The sequence below is a fragment of the Pleurodeles waltl genome, chromosome 2_2, assembly GCF_031143425.1.
Source record: "Pleurodeles waltl isolate 20211129_DDA chromosome 2_2, aPleWal1.hap1.20221129, whole genome shotgun sequence".
NCBI classification, from domain to species: Eukaryota; Metazoa; Chordata; class Amphibia; order Caudata; family Salamandridae; genus Pleurodeles; species Pleurodeles waltl.
In genome coordinates, this window is record NC_090439.1 from 208,423,036 (window position 1) to 208,435,401 (window position 12,366).

Sequence of the window (12,366 nt, forward strand, 5' to 3'; positions counted from 1 at the left end):
AACTAGTCAAAACTAGTCCTTGGTGGGGAATCGTCAGACTAAGAAGGTCTGGAGGCAGCTGCAGGGGGGGAGGGGTGTAGTGGACTGGCCAGACTGCTGGCTCACTCATCCACGAGGATGGTGGATCCCACATCCCCGGAAACGCTGAGGCTGGGCAGCATGGTGGCATGGTGGTTTGAGGGGAACGGATGTGGAGGGATGCCCCTTCTGTAACCACGAGAAGGGTGAAAACCAGACTGTGGAGGGGCGAGGGGCAGCCGTGAGGCCCAAGGACTTGGCTATAGCATGCAAATTCTTGAAGCGCTCAAGCACAGAGTCTGCTTTGTCTCTGAAGAGATGGGTGTCATCAAAGGGCATGTCCAGAAAGTTGGCTTGGACATCCTCGAAAAGCCAGGCATCCATAACCAGGCGTGGGGTCTAGGGGCCACAGTCGATGCAAGCACCCAGTGAGTCGATCGTGTCCAGTCCACATCTGATTGTGAACTTTGCTGTGTCTCTCCCATTGACAACCGCTTAGGAAAATACAGCCTGGGCCTCTTTTGGCACCTGTGGCAGCTCTCGCACAACTATCCCACAGTATATGAGAGTAACGGGCCAAAAGGCATGCCGTATTCACAGACTGCAATGCCAGACTGGAGGAAGAAAACATCTTCTTCCCAAATTGGTCAAGCCTCTTGGATTCCATATCCAGGGATGAAGAAGGGAATGCACCCTGGGAAGTAGAGGCTTAGATAACAGAGCCCTCAGGCGAGGAGTCTTGGGTCAGGAATGTTGGGTCAGTGGAAGCAGGTCTATGGCTGTGGGCTATCGTCCAGTTTACAGGAGACCCTGTGCTGGGTTTGGATCAGGCACCCAGCAGGACATCAATAAGGGTTACCATGAAAGGCAATTGGGGTTCAGAGGATAAAGCCCCAGGCTAAAGCACCTCTGTCATGAGGTTAGTCCTGGCTTCCATTGAAGACAGTTCGAGGCCAAGGATCTCGGTCACTCTTCGCAACACCATGGAATAGGATGCTTCCTCCTCCATAGCCACAGTAGGTGGAGTGAGTATGCCTGTGTGTAGGAGGCTGGCCTGGTTTGCAGTGGGTACCTTGGGTACTTACACCTTATACCAGGTCCAGTTATCCCTTATTAGTGAATGTAGTAGTGTTCTACCAGCTTAGGCTGATAGAGGTAGCTATAGCAGAGCAGCTTAGGCTGAACTAGGAGACATGCAAAGCTCATGCAATACCACTTATAGTTGCACAGTATTTATACACAAGTAAAGACAATACTCAGTGTTACCAAAAATAAAGGTATTTATTTGGGTGACAGTACCAAAAATATCTTAGAGACAATACTCCTTCTGGAGGTAAGTATTATACACAATATATACACTAGACAACAAAATTAGACAAGTAAATAGTCATAGAACAATGCAAACAGTAGGAAATCCTATAGAATGCAATGGGAGAAAACATGTCTAGGGGCAACACAAACCATATACTAAAAAAGTGGAATGTCAATCACAAATTCTCCCATAGACAAGTGTAGTGTGTGCAGAATCGCTGGGAGAGTAAGAATACAGTAAAGGCAAGTAAATTACCCCTCCCCAGAGCCCAGAAAAGCAGGAGTAAAGTACTGCAAGTCTCCTTAGGACACACTACACCTCGTTTTTGGGATTTTGCAGCAGCCAATCAAGTCTGCAAAGAACAACTGCAGGAGTATTGGACCTGTAATCCTGCAAAGGAAGGGGATCAAGTCCAGAAGTCAAAAGAAGTTCCAGGAAGGACAGGAGCCCCTGCCAACCCAGAAGAGGGTGCAAAAGAAGAGTCCCTGGTTAGCAGAAGACTGCAGAAGTGCACCCTAGGAAGATGCCAGCGGGTTCCTGCATAATGCAAAAGATGTCCCACGGCTTGAAGATCGTTGCAGATGAGATTTCGTGTTGGAAGGCGCCAACAAGCCTTGGCTACCGCAAAAGTGCGTTTTTCATCACATTGCTGCTGGATGGACCCAGGAGGGACCTGGGGTCCTCAACTCTGTGTGTGGAGGAAGAGGGGGTTCTCAGCACTTCCGAGAGCCCTCAGGATGCGAGCCAGCACCCCCAGAAGCTGCAGGATCCGGGTTCAAAGGAGGTGCAAAACGCTGTTGATGCAGCACAACAAAAGAAGGTCCCACGTCGCCAGAGAACAACTTAGCGAGTTGAGCATCACAGGGTAGAGTGCTGGGGACCTGGGCCAGGCTGTGCACGAAGGAATTTTGCAATAAGTGCACAGAGGCCTCAGGAGGGGAAGAAGACACAATACACAGGGGTACTGTCGTTCTCAGGAAAGGCAAGGTCTTACCTCCTCCAAATTGCATAAGCAGGACCTCAGGACAGTCTATGTTGATGATGTCCACACTCTGTGTCCTTAGAAGCACGCTCAGCGCCGTGAGAGGGGTCCCAGGGTACCGGTCGCTGCCTTGGCAGGTGCCTGCTTGGAGCAGGGGAGTGATTCTGTCACTCCACTGGAGATTTCTTCGGTTCTTCTGGTGCAGGATGAAGACAGGGAGTCCCCAGAGCGTGCACACCATGGAAACTGTTGCAGTTGCTGACTTGGAGGTGAGGTTGCTGAAGAAAGTGTCTCTTGTAGACACTTTGTTGCAGTTACAGCGTTTCTTGGAGCAGGCTGCGGTCGATCAGAGTTCAGAAGAGTCTGAAGTTGTTGCAGAGGATTCCTGAAGGAAACTTGCAAGCAGAATCTGAAGAGAACCCACAGGAGAGACCCTAAATAGCCCTGAGAGGGGGATTGGCTACTTTATCAGGTATGGACCTAGCAGGAGGTGTCTCTGAAGTCACCTTCCGGCACTGGCCACTTAGAACCCTCCGGAGTTCCCCCACACCATGCAAAGCAAGATGGCTGAAGTCTGGGACACACTGGAGGAGCTCTGGGGACCAGCCCTGGGGTGGTGATGGACAGGGGAGTGGGCACTCCCCTTTCCTTTGTCCAGTTTCCCGCCAGAGCAGGGGACAAGGGGGTCCCTGACCCGGTGTAGACTGGTTTATGCAAGGAGGGCACCATCTGTGCCCTTCAAAGCATTTCCAGAGGCTGGGAGAGGCTACCCCTCCCAAGCCCTTAACACCTATTTCCAAAGGCGGAGGGTGTAACATACTGCTCTCAGAGGAAATGCTTTATTCTGCCTTCCTGGGACTGGGCTGCCAAGACCCGGGGGCAGAACCCTGTCTGTGAGGTGGCAGCAACTGTAGCTGCAGTGGAAGCCTCAGAGAGCTGGTTTGGCAGAACTGGGGGTCCATGGTGGAGCCCCAAGATGCATGGAATTGGCTCCCCAATACCAGATTTGGAATAGGGGGACAATTCCATGATCTTAGACAGGTTACATGGTCATATTCGGAGTTACATATAGGTATAGACCTATATGTAGTGCATGTTTGTAATTGCGTCCCCCCACTCACTAAGTCCTGGGAAATGGCCCTGAACTATGTGGGGCACCTTTTGCTAGTGCAAGGGTGCCCTCACAGTTAGTAAATTTGCACCTAACCTTCAGCAAGTGAAGGTTAGACATATAGGTGACTTATAAGTTACTTAAGTGCAGTGAAAATGGCTGTGAAATAGTGTGTGCACTATTTCACGTAGGCTGCAGTGGCAGTCCTGTGTAAAGGTTTGTCTGAGCTCCCAATGGGTGGCAAAAGAAATGCTGCAGCCCATGTGGATCTCCTAGAACCCCAATGGCCTGGGTACCTAGGTACCATATACTAGGGACTTATAAGGGGGGTCCAGTATGCCAATTGAAATTGGTAAATGCAGTCACTGGCCTACAGTGACAAATTTAAAAGCAGAGAGAGCATAAGCACTGAGGTTCTGATTAGCAGAGCCTCAGTGACACAGTTTGGCACTACACATGCATACACATTAGGCCACAAACTATGAGCACTGGGGTCCTGGCTAGCAGGATCCCAGTGAGCCAGGCAAAACACACTAACATAGGTTTTTATCTATGAGCACTGGGGTGCAGGCTAGCAGGATCCCAGTGACACAGTGAAAACACACTGACACACACTCACGAGCAGGCCAAAAGTGGGGGTAACCATGCTAGAAAGAGGCTACCTTCTCACACTGTGTCAGGGGAAGTGCTCAACCCACTGGCTTCACCCAGGTTCGTTTGCCAGTCCAAGGGTTCCTGTCGCAGGTATGCTAAAGGGTCCAATGACCCCCTCCCATTCCTCAACGTACCCCAACCCATAAGGAAGAGAGTCAGGAACCGATATGGGGGGGCAAGGCACCTGTCAAAGTCTGAATCAGTGTCACACAATGCCATTCTGGAGCGGGAAAGATCGAAGTGGTAAGACAGACGCTGGTTTGGATCCAGGAACGAATCCATGACTACCCCCTGGAGCTGAAGCCACCGGCGTGCAACCCAAGGGGTGCCCTTATGACCCCACTGGGCCTGAAGGTGCTCCAAAGGAGTCAGACTGGCCAAAGATGAGGCGCATGGCCTCATAGAACTCTCTAAGTTGGGCAAGGATCCCTCCAACTCCCAGAAACTCAGGGAGGAATGGAGCTGACCCAGATGCAGTCTCTGAGGAAGGAGGCCTAGAACACAGACGTTCTTGGTCCCTCGTCTCGTCAGCCGATGAACGGGGTTAAGTCGAAGAATGCTTGCTTTTCTCCTACTGCTTCTTAAGCCTAGACTTACCTGATCATCCAGAGGACTTGGAATGGGACGATGAAGAAGGGGAGCTCTGCGACTGTTCTCTGACCTTCCTCTTGACCGAGATTGGGACCGACACAGAACAGAGCGCCAGGCCGCCAATAGCTTTAGAGACCCCCTCCCTCCAAGTTCTAGATTCATGGCCCGGCACGTAGAGCAGGACTTCGGGTCATGGTCAACATCCAAATACCACAAGCACAAGAGGTGCAGATCTATCACAGACATTGCCTCATGACAGGATCCGCAGGGCTTCAACCCGGTCTTACATGAAGACATCTTCGGTGCACCAGGAGTGTCAACACTCAAAAATCTTCTAAAAACAAAACAAAAAAGATCAGTAATAAAAAATTATTGGGGGTTGCTCTTCTTCGAATCAACACTAGGCTGGTGCAGAGAGAAAAGAAATGTCTTCAGCACGCTGGGTTGGTGCCTGTACAGGACTAGTTACACAGTATCTGGTGCGCACAATGTCGACGACAGACATGGAGCCGATCGATGCCACCTAATAGCGCGCAGGGGTACTACTCAAGAAAAGTCTGACGCCTGGGGGAGATTCTAAGTTAAGGAATCTGCAACTAGATGTTTCTATCAAATTGTCCTTTTGGATGTGAGATTCAAACATAAGTGAACAAATGCCCTTGCTCCTCTGATTTACAAAGTTTGCCTCCCACCTGGGGTTGATACCCTGTAGCTTGGCTAGATGATTTTCTCTTGATACGTATTGGCGGGTGGTAATGGTGCCCTCCCAGGTGACAGGTTCTACTCCAAGGCACAGCAGAGCCACTAAAACAGCCGTAGACCTTCTACTCCTCCCTTACAGAAGGCCTCCGGACCCTGCTTCTTGGCCCTCTTCGATTCCCTCCCTCTTGCCCTACACTGCCCTCTCACTCTGCACTACATTCACCCGTCTCTCATTGCCTCCTCAGAGTTCCTCCACCAGGTGGGTTTCATTGATATATCCTCTATCACTAATACCCACAACCCTGGTTCTTGCTGCCGTACCTCTCTCACATCGGGACACCAGATACTTACTGTATATGCTTGGCATTATGAAGACACAGCCACTCCAGAGGCTCTTGAAAGTAGTCCCCATTAATGTAAATGGCCTGATGCATTACGTCAATAGAAAGAAAATCCTCACCATTCAGGGCCAGAATAAACCAGATGTGGGCCTCCTTCAGGAGCGGAAAGTGACAAGTTGAGGAGAGGGTGGGAGGCCAGGTCATACATGCCAGCATTCTGCCTCTGCCGCATGGCCAACAGTGAACTTACCTCTCTCATAAGAAATGTGGGGTCATTATCCTTGACCACAAATACCTTCCTTTTAAACTGCTCCGAATTCGATGGACACCAAAGGTCTAGAAACCTTTTAAAAATTCTTGACAGAAGGGGCACATTTAATCATGGGCTCTATCTACGCCCCTTTGGAAGACAAAATTGCCTTTCTCTCTCAATATGACAAATCAATTGGCTACTCACCTCCTTTGATTCCACCCAGAGAGTCTTCAGCTGTGATTGGAACAAGATTCCAGATCCCATCTAGGTTCCATTAGGGCAAACTCCATTCATCACAATCGACACAGAAGTGCAATGACAGATCTGATAGGCAACCATGCTCTACAGGAGTGAAGTAGGCTGTTACACCCTTGAGAGTCGGACTACACATTCACCTCCTGCCCATATGATACCCGCATCTGAATTGATTATTTTCTCTGGACTACTCTCTTGCTTCAACAGCTGACTGCTGCGTCCATTACTCCCTCAGGATTTTGGACAATGGCCTTATGGACCCGTACCTTGAACTGGGGCTGCAACTACACACCCAAGAGGTCTGTGGAACTTAAATACCGCTCATTATAAAGATACAGAAGCGAAAAGACATCATGCAAATCATGTTCAGTGCTATCTGGAGAACAACGAAGACTCTATCCCCTCATCGCACACTTTGTGGGGTGCTGGTAAAGCCATGGTGAGGAAGCAAAGTTGAGGTCGATGTTAGTCAATGGAAGATTTGTGGGGAGTGGGGCTTAGATTAAGCGCTGCTTACAGGTAAGTACCAGCGGCGGCAGAGGTTGGTCCCTGGGGGTTGAGGCGAGCACCCTGTGGGGTGGGGGGGAGGGGTATCTGCCGCTATCCTGCTCACAGGTGAGTAAAGCTCACTCAGGGGGAGATCTCCTGGAGCTGAGTTAAGTACAAGGGGGGCCACAAGGCAGCCCCAAACTTACACCCTCAGCCACTCAGGGGCGGCCAGGTACAGAGTGCCAACACAGCATCAGGCACCCAATGTATTTCAATGTAGGAGATGGCTTCCAGAAACAGGCTGCAGCCTCTGGCCAGGAGGCCCGGAGAGGTCAACCCACAGCTGACCATGTAAGTTGAGAGGATAGGTATAATAGGGACACTGTTGGTTCAGCTCCCCAAGAACCAGGGACTCTGGGTGCAGCAGTGTCTTTGGATGTCAGTATCTGCTCACCAGGCAGGTTGCTGTCTCGGGGGGGGGGGTTTGGGGGGATGGAGACCTCGGATTTAGGCTGCAGGTGTCACTGGGGAGTGCGACAGGGGTCAGCCCATGGTGGACTCTCAGTGGAAAGCACTGGAAACCTTTACTGGATGGTGGGTCACTTGGACTCAGGCCATGGGCATCGGGTGCAGTGGTCACTTCTAATGTCGGGTTTCGCAGTTCCTCAGGCAGGCTTCCTCTTCTTTAAAGATGGTTTCTTCAGGACCGGCCTGTTTGAGTTCTTGGTCTTTTTTGAAGGCAGGCAGTCCTTCCAAGGCTTTGAAGGTCGCTGGGCTGCAGGACGGTCATCTTCTGAGTGCAGGTTTCTTAGAAGGTTGTCGACAGGCCGTTAGGGCTGGGACCAAGTTAGTGGATGTCTTCAGTCTTCTCTGATGCCAATGGGTCAAGGTCTTCTTAGGTTGCAGGAATCTGATTCTAGGGTTCAGGAGTGCCACCTTAATAGTGATCTTACGGGCAACACAGGGAGTGCTAGGACGTAGCCAATAGTCTACTCACCTTTAGGGTGACTACATTCTTTCTATGACAACTTCTTTGGGTAAGTGGCATAGCCCTAACCCTAATGGCCTAATGCCTTCCATGCAAGATGGAGGAATTTAAAAAGTAGTGTCCACTTCAGCTCATCTACCTTCGGGGGGACTGGAATGAAGTGGGCACACCTACTAATTCACTTAATTTTCTCACCAGTCCTGTGGCCAAGAGTGGGGTCTGGAACTGGGGGACGACCACCTTCACCATTTGGTTAGGCCTGGGTCGTATTTCAATTGCAGCAAGGCCTTTGAATCTCCCTGCCCTGGAATGTCCATCCTGCCTCGGAGAGGCGGACGCACCTCTGCCCAGAGCAGGCCTTTCTTCTGAGTCCTCGAGAACGCAGGCTCTCACCTCAGTGGCCCAGAACTCTGTCTCAGTGGCCCAGAACTTTGTCTAAGGTGGCTACACTGGTTTTGACCAGGCAGTGCCCATGCTAGAAGTTGGTAGGTTTTGCAGGGAGCACCTCTGAGAGCATGTATCACTGGATTCAGTGAGGGTGTATTAATACAAGATGTTTGTTACCAAACATATTATCTTCAGTGAAGCCATTTTGTAGCTGGGGAACTTGTAATGACCAGTGTCCAGCACATGTACTTAAAATGGCTTCACCGTTCACTTACTATGTCTGAGAATCAACAAAGACACACCAGGGGCATATCTGCTCATGCAGGTAATGCCTCGCATGTAATATAATGCACCTGCTTTTAGGGCTGGAAGGTCTGCCAGATGGGTGACTTGCATATATTGTATGCATGAAAGGGAACTGGGCACCCAGGCTGTGTGCCATGTTGTGTCCTCTAATGGGTCAGCACCACGACACGAAGCCTGCAAAGGCAGTTCTGGGTGCACGTAGGTAAGAGGGAGGCACAATCTGTGCTGCAGCCCTCAGGGGCCTTCCTTTAGCACCCCATGCCCTAGGTACCATGGGTACCATTTACTAGGATCTTACAGTGGCAACTAAAGGTTTGCCACTTGGGAAAAACGACTGTGCAGTTTTAGAGAAAGAGATCTGGCACTAGGGAACTGTTTAGCAGGGACCCAGTGCACTTTCATTCTAAATTACACCAGACACCAGGCAACAAAGTGGGGGGGGGAGGGGATGTCAAAAAAGGCCATTAAACAGAGATAAAGACTGAGTCTAAGCAATTTTATGAGAACGTTGTGCTGTGGGGCTCCGTCGACCCCAAAAACCGAAACTTCCTTCTTTCAGACCCTCAACCTCCCTATCCTGACTCTGGCCCATTCAGCAGAATAGAGAGGGAGATCTCTACGATAGAGGTCGATGCAGCAATTTGCACTATGCACGCCATCAAGGCCCATGGGAAAGACTGCTTCCTTGTGGAATTTTATGAAGCTATTAAGCCTTAGTTCCAATACTAGTCTCAGTATACAACCAGGAACTAGAGTGAGCGCATTTTTCACTGGATTTCGAAGAGCCAGGATTTTGGTGATCCCAAAATCTGGGAAGGATCCCCTAGACTGCTCCAACTACAGACCTATATCGTTATTCAATGTTGATGTTAAAATCTTGGCGAAGGTTCTGACAACTTGTTTGAATAAAGTAATCTTGTCCCCAACATACTCCTCCCAGGTGGGTTTTGTTTCTGGCCGTACTTCCACCAACCACATGCAAACTCTTTACCACATACTCTGGCAGGTGCAAAAATATACAAATGAAAAAGTCCTTCTCTCTCTGGAATGTCGAAAAAAGCCCTTTGATCGGGTGGACGGGGGATATGATTGTCGGACCATGGAGAGGATGGGCATTAGCTACGATTTCCTCACCCTCGCAGAGGCATGTACCAGGATCCAACTGCTTCAGTCACTCATGGAATCATCTCCTCCCCATATTTTGGTATACAGCAGCAAGGGTGCCCCCTTTTGCTACTACTGTTGTTATTGGCAACTGAACCCCTAGTGGTTGCCATATGTTCCGACTACACTACAGTGATCATGACAGCAGAAAGGGAGGTCAAGGCCTTCGACTATGCAGATGATATCCTTCTGACTCTCAAGCCCCTCAACCTCATCCACCTCCTTGATGTCCCAGCTGGACTTATTTTCCCAGTAGTTCTGGATACAAAATAACTGGTCCAAATGCGGGGAGGTACCACTGACACCCATCACCACGACAGCCTCTATGGCTGATCTGCTTTTTAAAAGTTTCAATAAACAACTGAAATTTCTAGGGATATATTTAAACCAGGGCCCTGCAGGACATTATCATCCCTTATATCCAACCGATTATAGATAACATAACACAGGATTTTCAAAGGTGACCTGCTCTGAATTTGTCTCTGTTTGGAAAGTTGCAGATCATTAAGATGAACATCACCCCGAAGTTCAACTATGTATTTGGGATGGTACCCATTTATATATCTCAGTCCATCTTCAGAGCATCACACAATCCTTTTCCCACTTTACCAGGGAGACTCCACAAACCGTGGTTGACAAGTGCTAAACTGCATGCTTCCTCTATGAAGGGCTGCCTGTGCCTGCCACACTTGGATTGCTACTAGTTGGCACAACAAATTCCCAACTCAGGCAGGTTTTGCTCACTTTCCGACTGACACCAACCTGGGTTTCACTGCAACCTTGCAGACCACAAGAGACCTTGCCATCTATTATACCTCAAAACCACCTCTCAACTCTCTTTAATCCAGTTATCCATGCTTAGCATTATGCCTGGTAGAGGGCCTACATCAGGATGAACATTCCTTGTCATATTCGCTCCAAAGTTCCAATTTGGCGTAAAGCCACAATTACCACTGGAAAAGGAAAAAAGCTAGTCTTCATGGAATACACAAGGCATTCCCAACATTGATGACCTAACATGTAATAGCTCTCTCAAAACAATCAGTAACCTACAGATGGACTATGACCACCTCAGTTCCCAGAACTGGTGCTACATTCAACTGTCTTCTGTCCTGGGAAAAGTACATATTGATCTGCCTAGGTCCCCAATCACTCAATATATTAATACTTGGAAGAATTTCAGTGGGGTCATTACAAGACTGATACACTGCATTGATTGACCATTTGTTTTTCGATACCACCTCAGAATCACTATGCATGTCTTGGGATACAAACCTTAACACTATTCTTGGAGAATGACTGGGAAACCATACAGGCAGAATATAATAAGTGATTGTGGGAGGTGAGGTTGAAATACATTTACTTGCCGGGTGGCAATGGTCCCCAGCAAAACTATGCACAGCTCATCTTGGCATGGACTCTCGCTGCTTAAGATGTGAGGACAGGGACAGTGAAATAAATAGTGCTGTTGGAGTGTTCCACGCTTGATGATTTCTGGACCCAAAGCTAAAACCATCTAAAAGAGGAGCTACAGGTGTAGAGGCTGCTGACCGCTCGGTTGGTCTTCTTACGTGACACCTCAGATCTCCCCTCCCTAATGCAACATGCTTATGGATGGCTCTCTACCCCCCTGGGCAGGGCCAACATGGCAATCCTGTGCCTTTGGGAGACGTGATGGTCCCTCTCTTTCCAGACTAGGCTGAAAACTAGGTATGAAATTTGCACTCTATGTGAGACTATAAATTGAACAACAAGTTGAAGATTTTTGATGAGGTTTGGGGCTTCTTTCTCAAGAGATGAGGGAATCCCTTCCTCTACATAATGCAGGCATATCTCCTGCACTGCTCTTCGCCACTGGTCTACTGACTCCTGGGCATGTGTTACTGGCTTTTCCAGAGCCTACCCTTCTTCTCAGTGTGCAGTACCAGTTGCCCTGTTGAGTACCACGGCTCGCTCTTGATGTAATTCCCCACCCCGTCTTAAGCTGGCCGAGCCACAGGTCATTTGAGGGTCACTGGAACTGACAGCAATCTGCCCTCTGCAATTGTCGGAGTGATCCCTCTTTCCTCTCCTAATTTTGCTCTCCTTTTCCTTTCCAAAATAATAGTTTGCAGGCTTCACAATGTTCATGAATTAATCTACATTTTCTTGTCTCGTAAATATGTTTTTCTTCACTAGCCGTTGTCCCTGTAATACCGTGGTATGCATATTGCACAGATGATAGATTATTGGTTGTTGTTAATGCTCTGTTTCACACTGTGCCCTCTACTTGTACCTTTTTGTTGTACATCTGGATTACTTATTGCAAAACGAATCAATAATTGCAATGCAAAAAAAGTCTGCATATATGTACTTAAAACAATGTACCGAGGTTAGCTTACAAGGCAATACACATATATAGGGTTGTGCAGTAGGTATACCACATAAGTAAATCCATATTTCACCCCTTGCATATTGGGTTAATGTTTGGAGCCGACATTACTTCAGCATTTTAAGTGGCAGCACTTCTAGAGCCCAACTGACCATTCGGCTAATCTAGTATTTTCCTAGTGGGTGGCAGGTTAGGGGTTGGGACCGGGTTGGAGGGTGCCTCAGAGGGCGTGGTCCGTTATTAACTAACACTGTCCCATTCTAGTCTGCCCCACCCCTGCAGTATGTAACTGGGTGAACACATTTGTAAGGGCTCGACCCTGGGAACTTCTGCAATGGCTTGGTTTCCCTTGGTATTTGGGGGATTCTTCTACTTTACTTTAGAATGGTTTTGCTGAAGCATTTTCTGTATAAGTTTAGTGCCTAAGAGATCAATGAGGGAG

At 48.8% G+C, this 12,366-nt stretch overlaps 1 protein-coding gene across 7 annotated transcripts in view; it reads right to left on the bottom strand.

The window, feature by feature from the left end:
* The window catches only part of TRIO (trio Rho guanine nucleotide exchange factor), a 3,522,386-nt gene that overhangs the window by 2,566,312 nt on the left and 943,708 nt on the right, over nt 1–12,366 (bottom strand). The gene's annotated exons all lie outside the window — the stretch shown is intronic.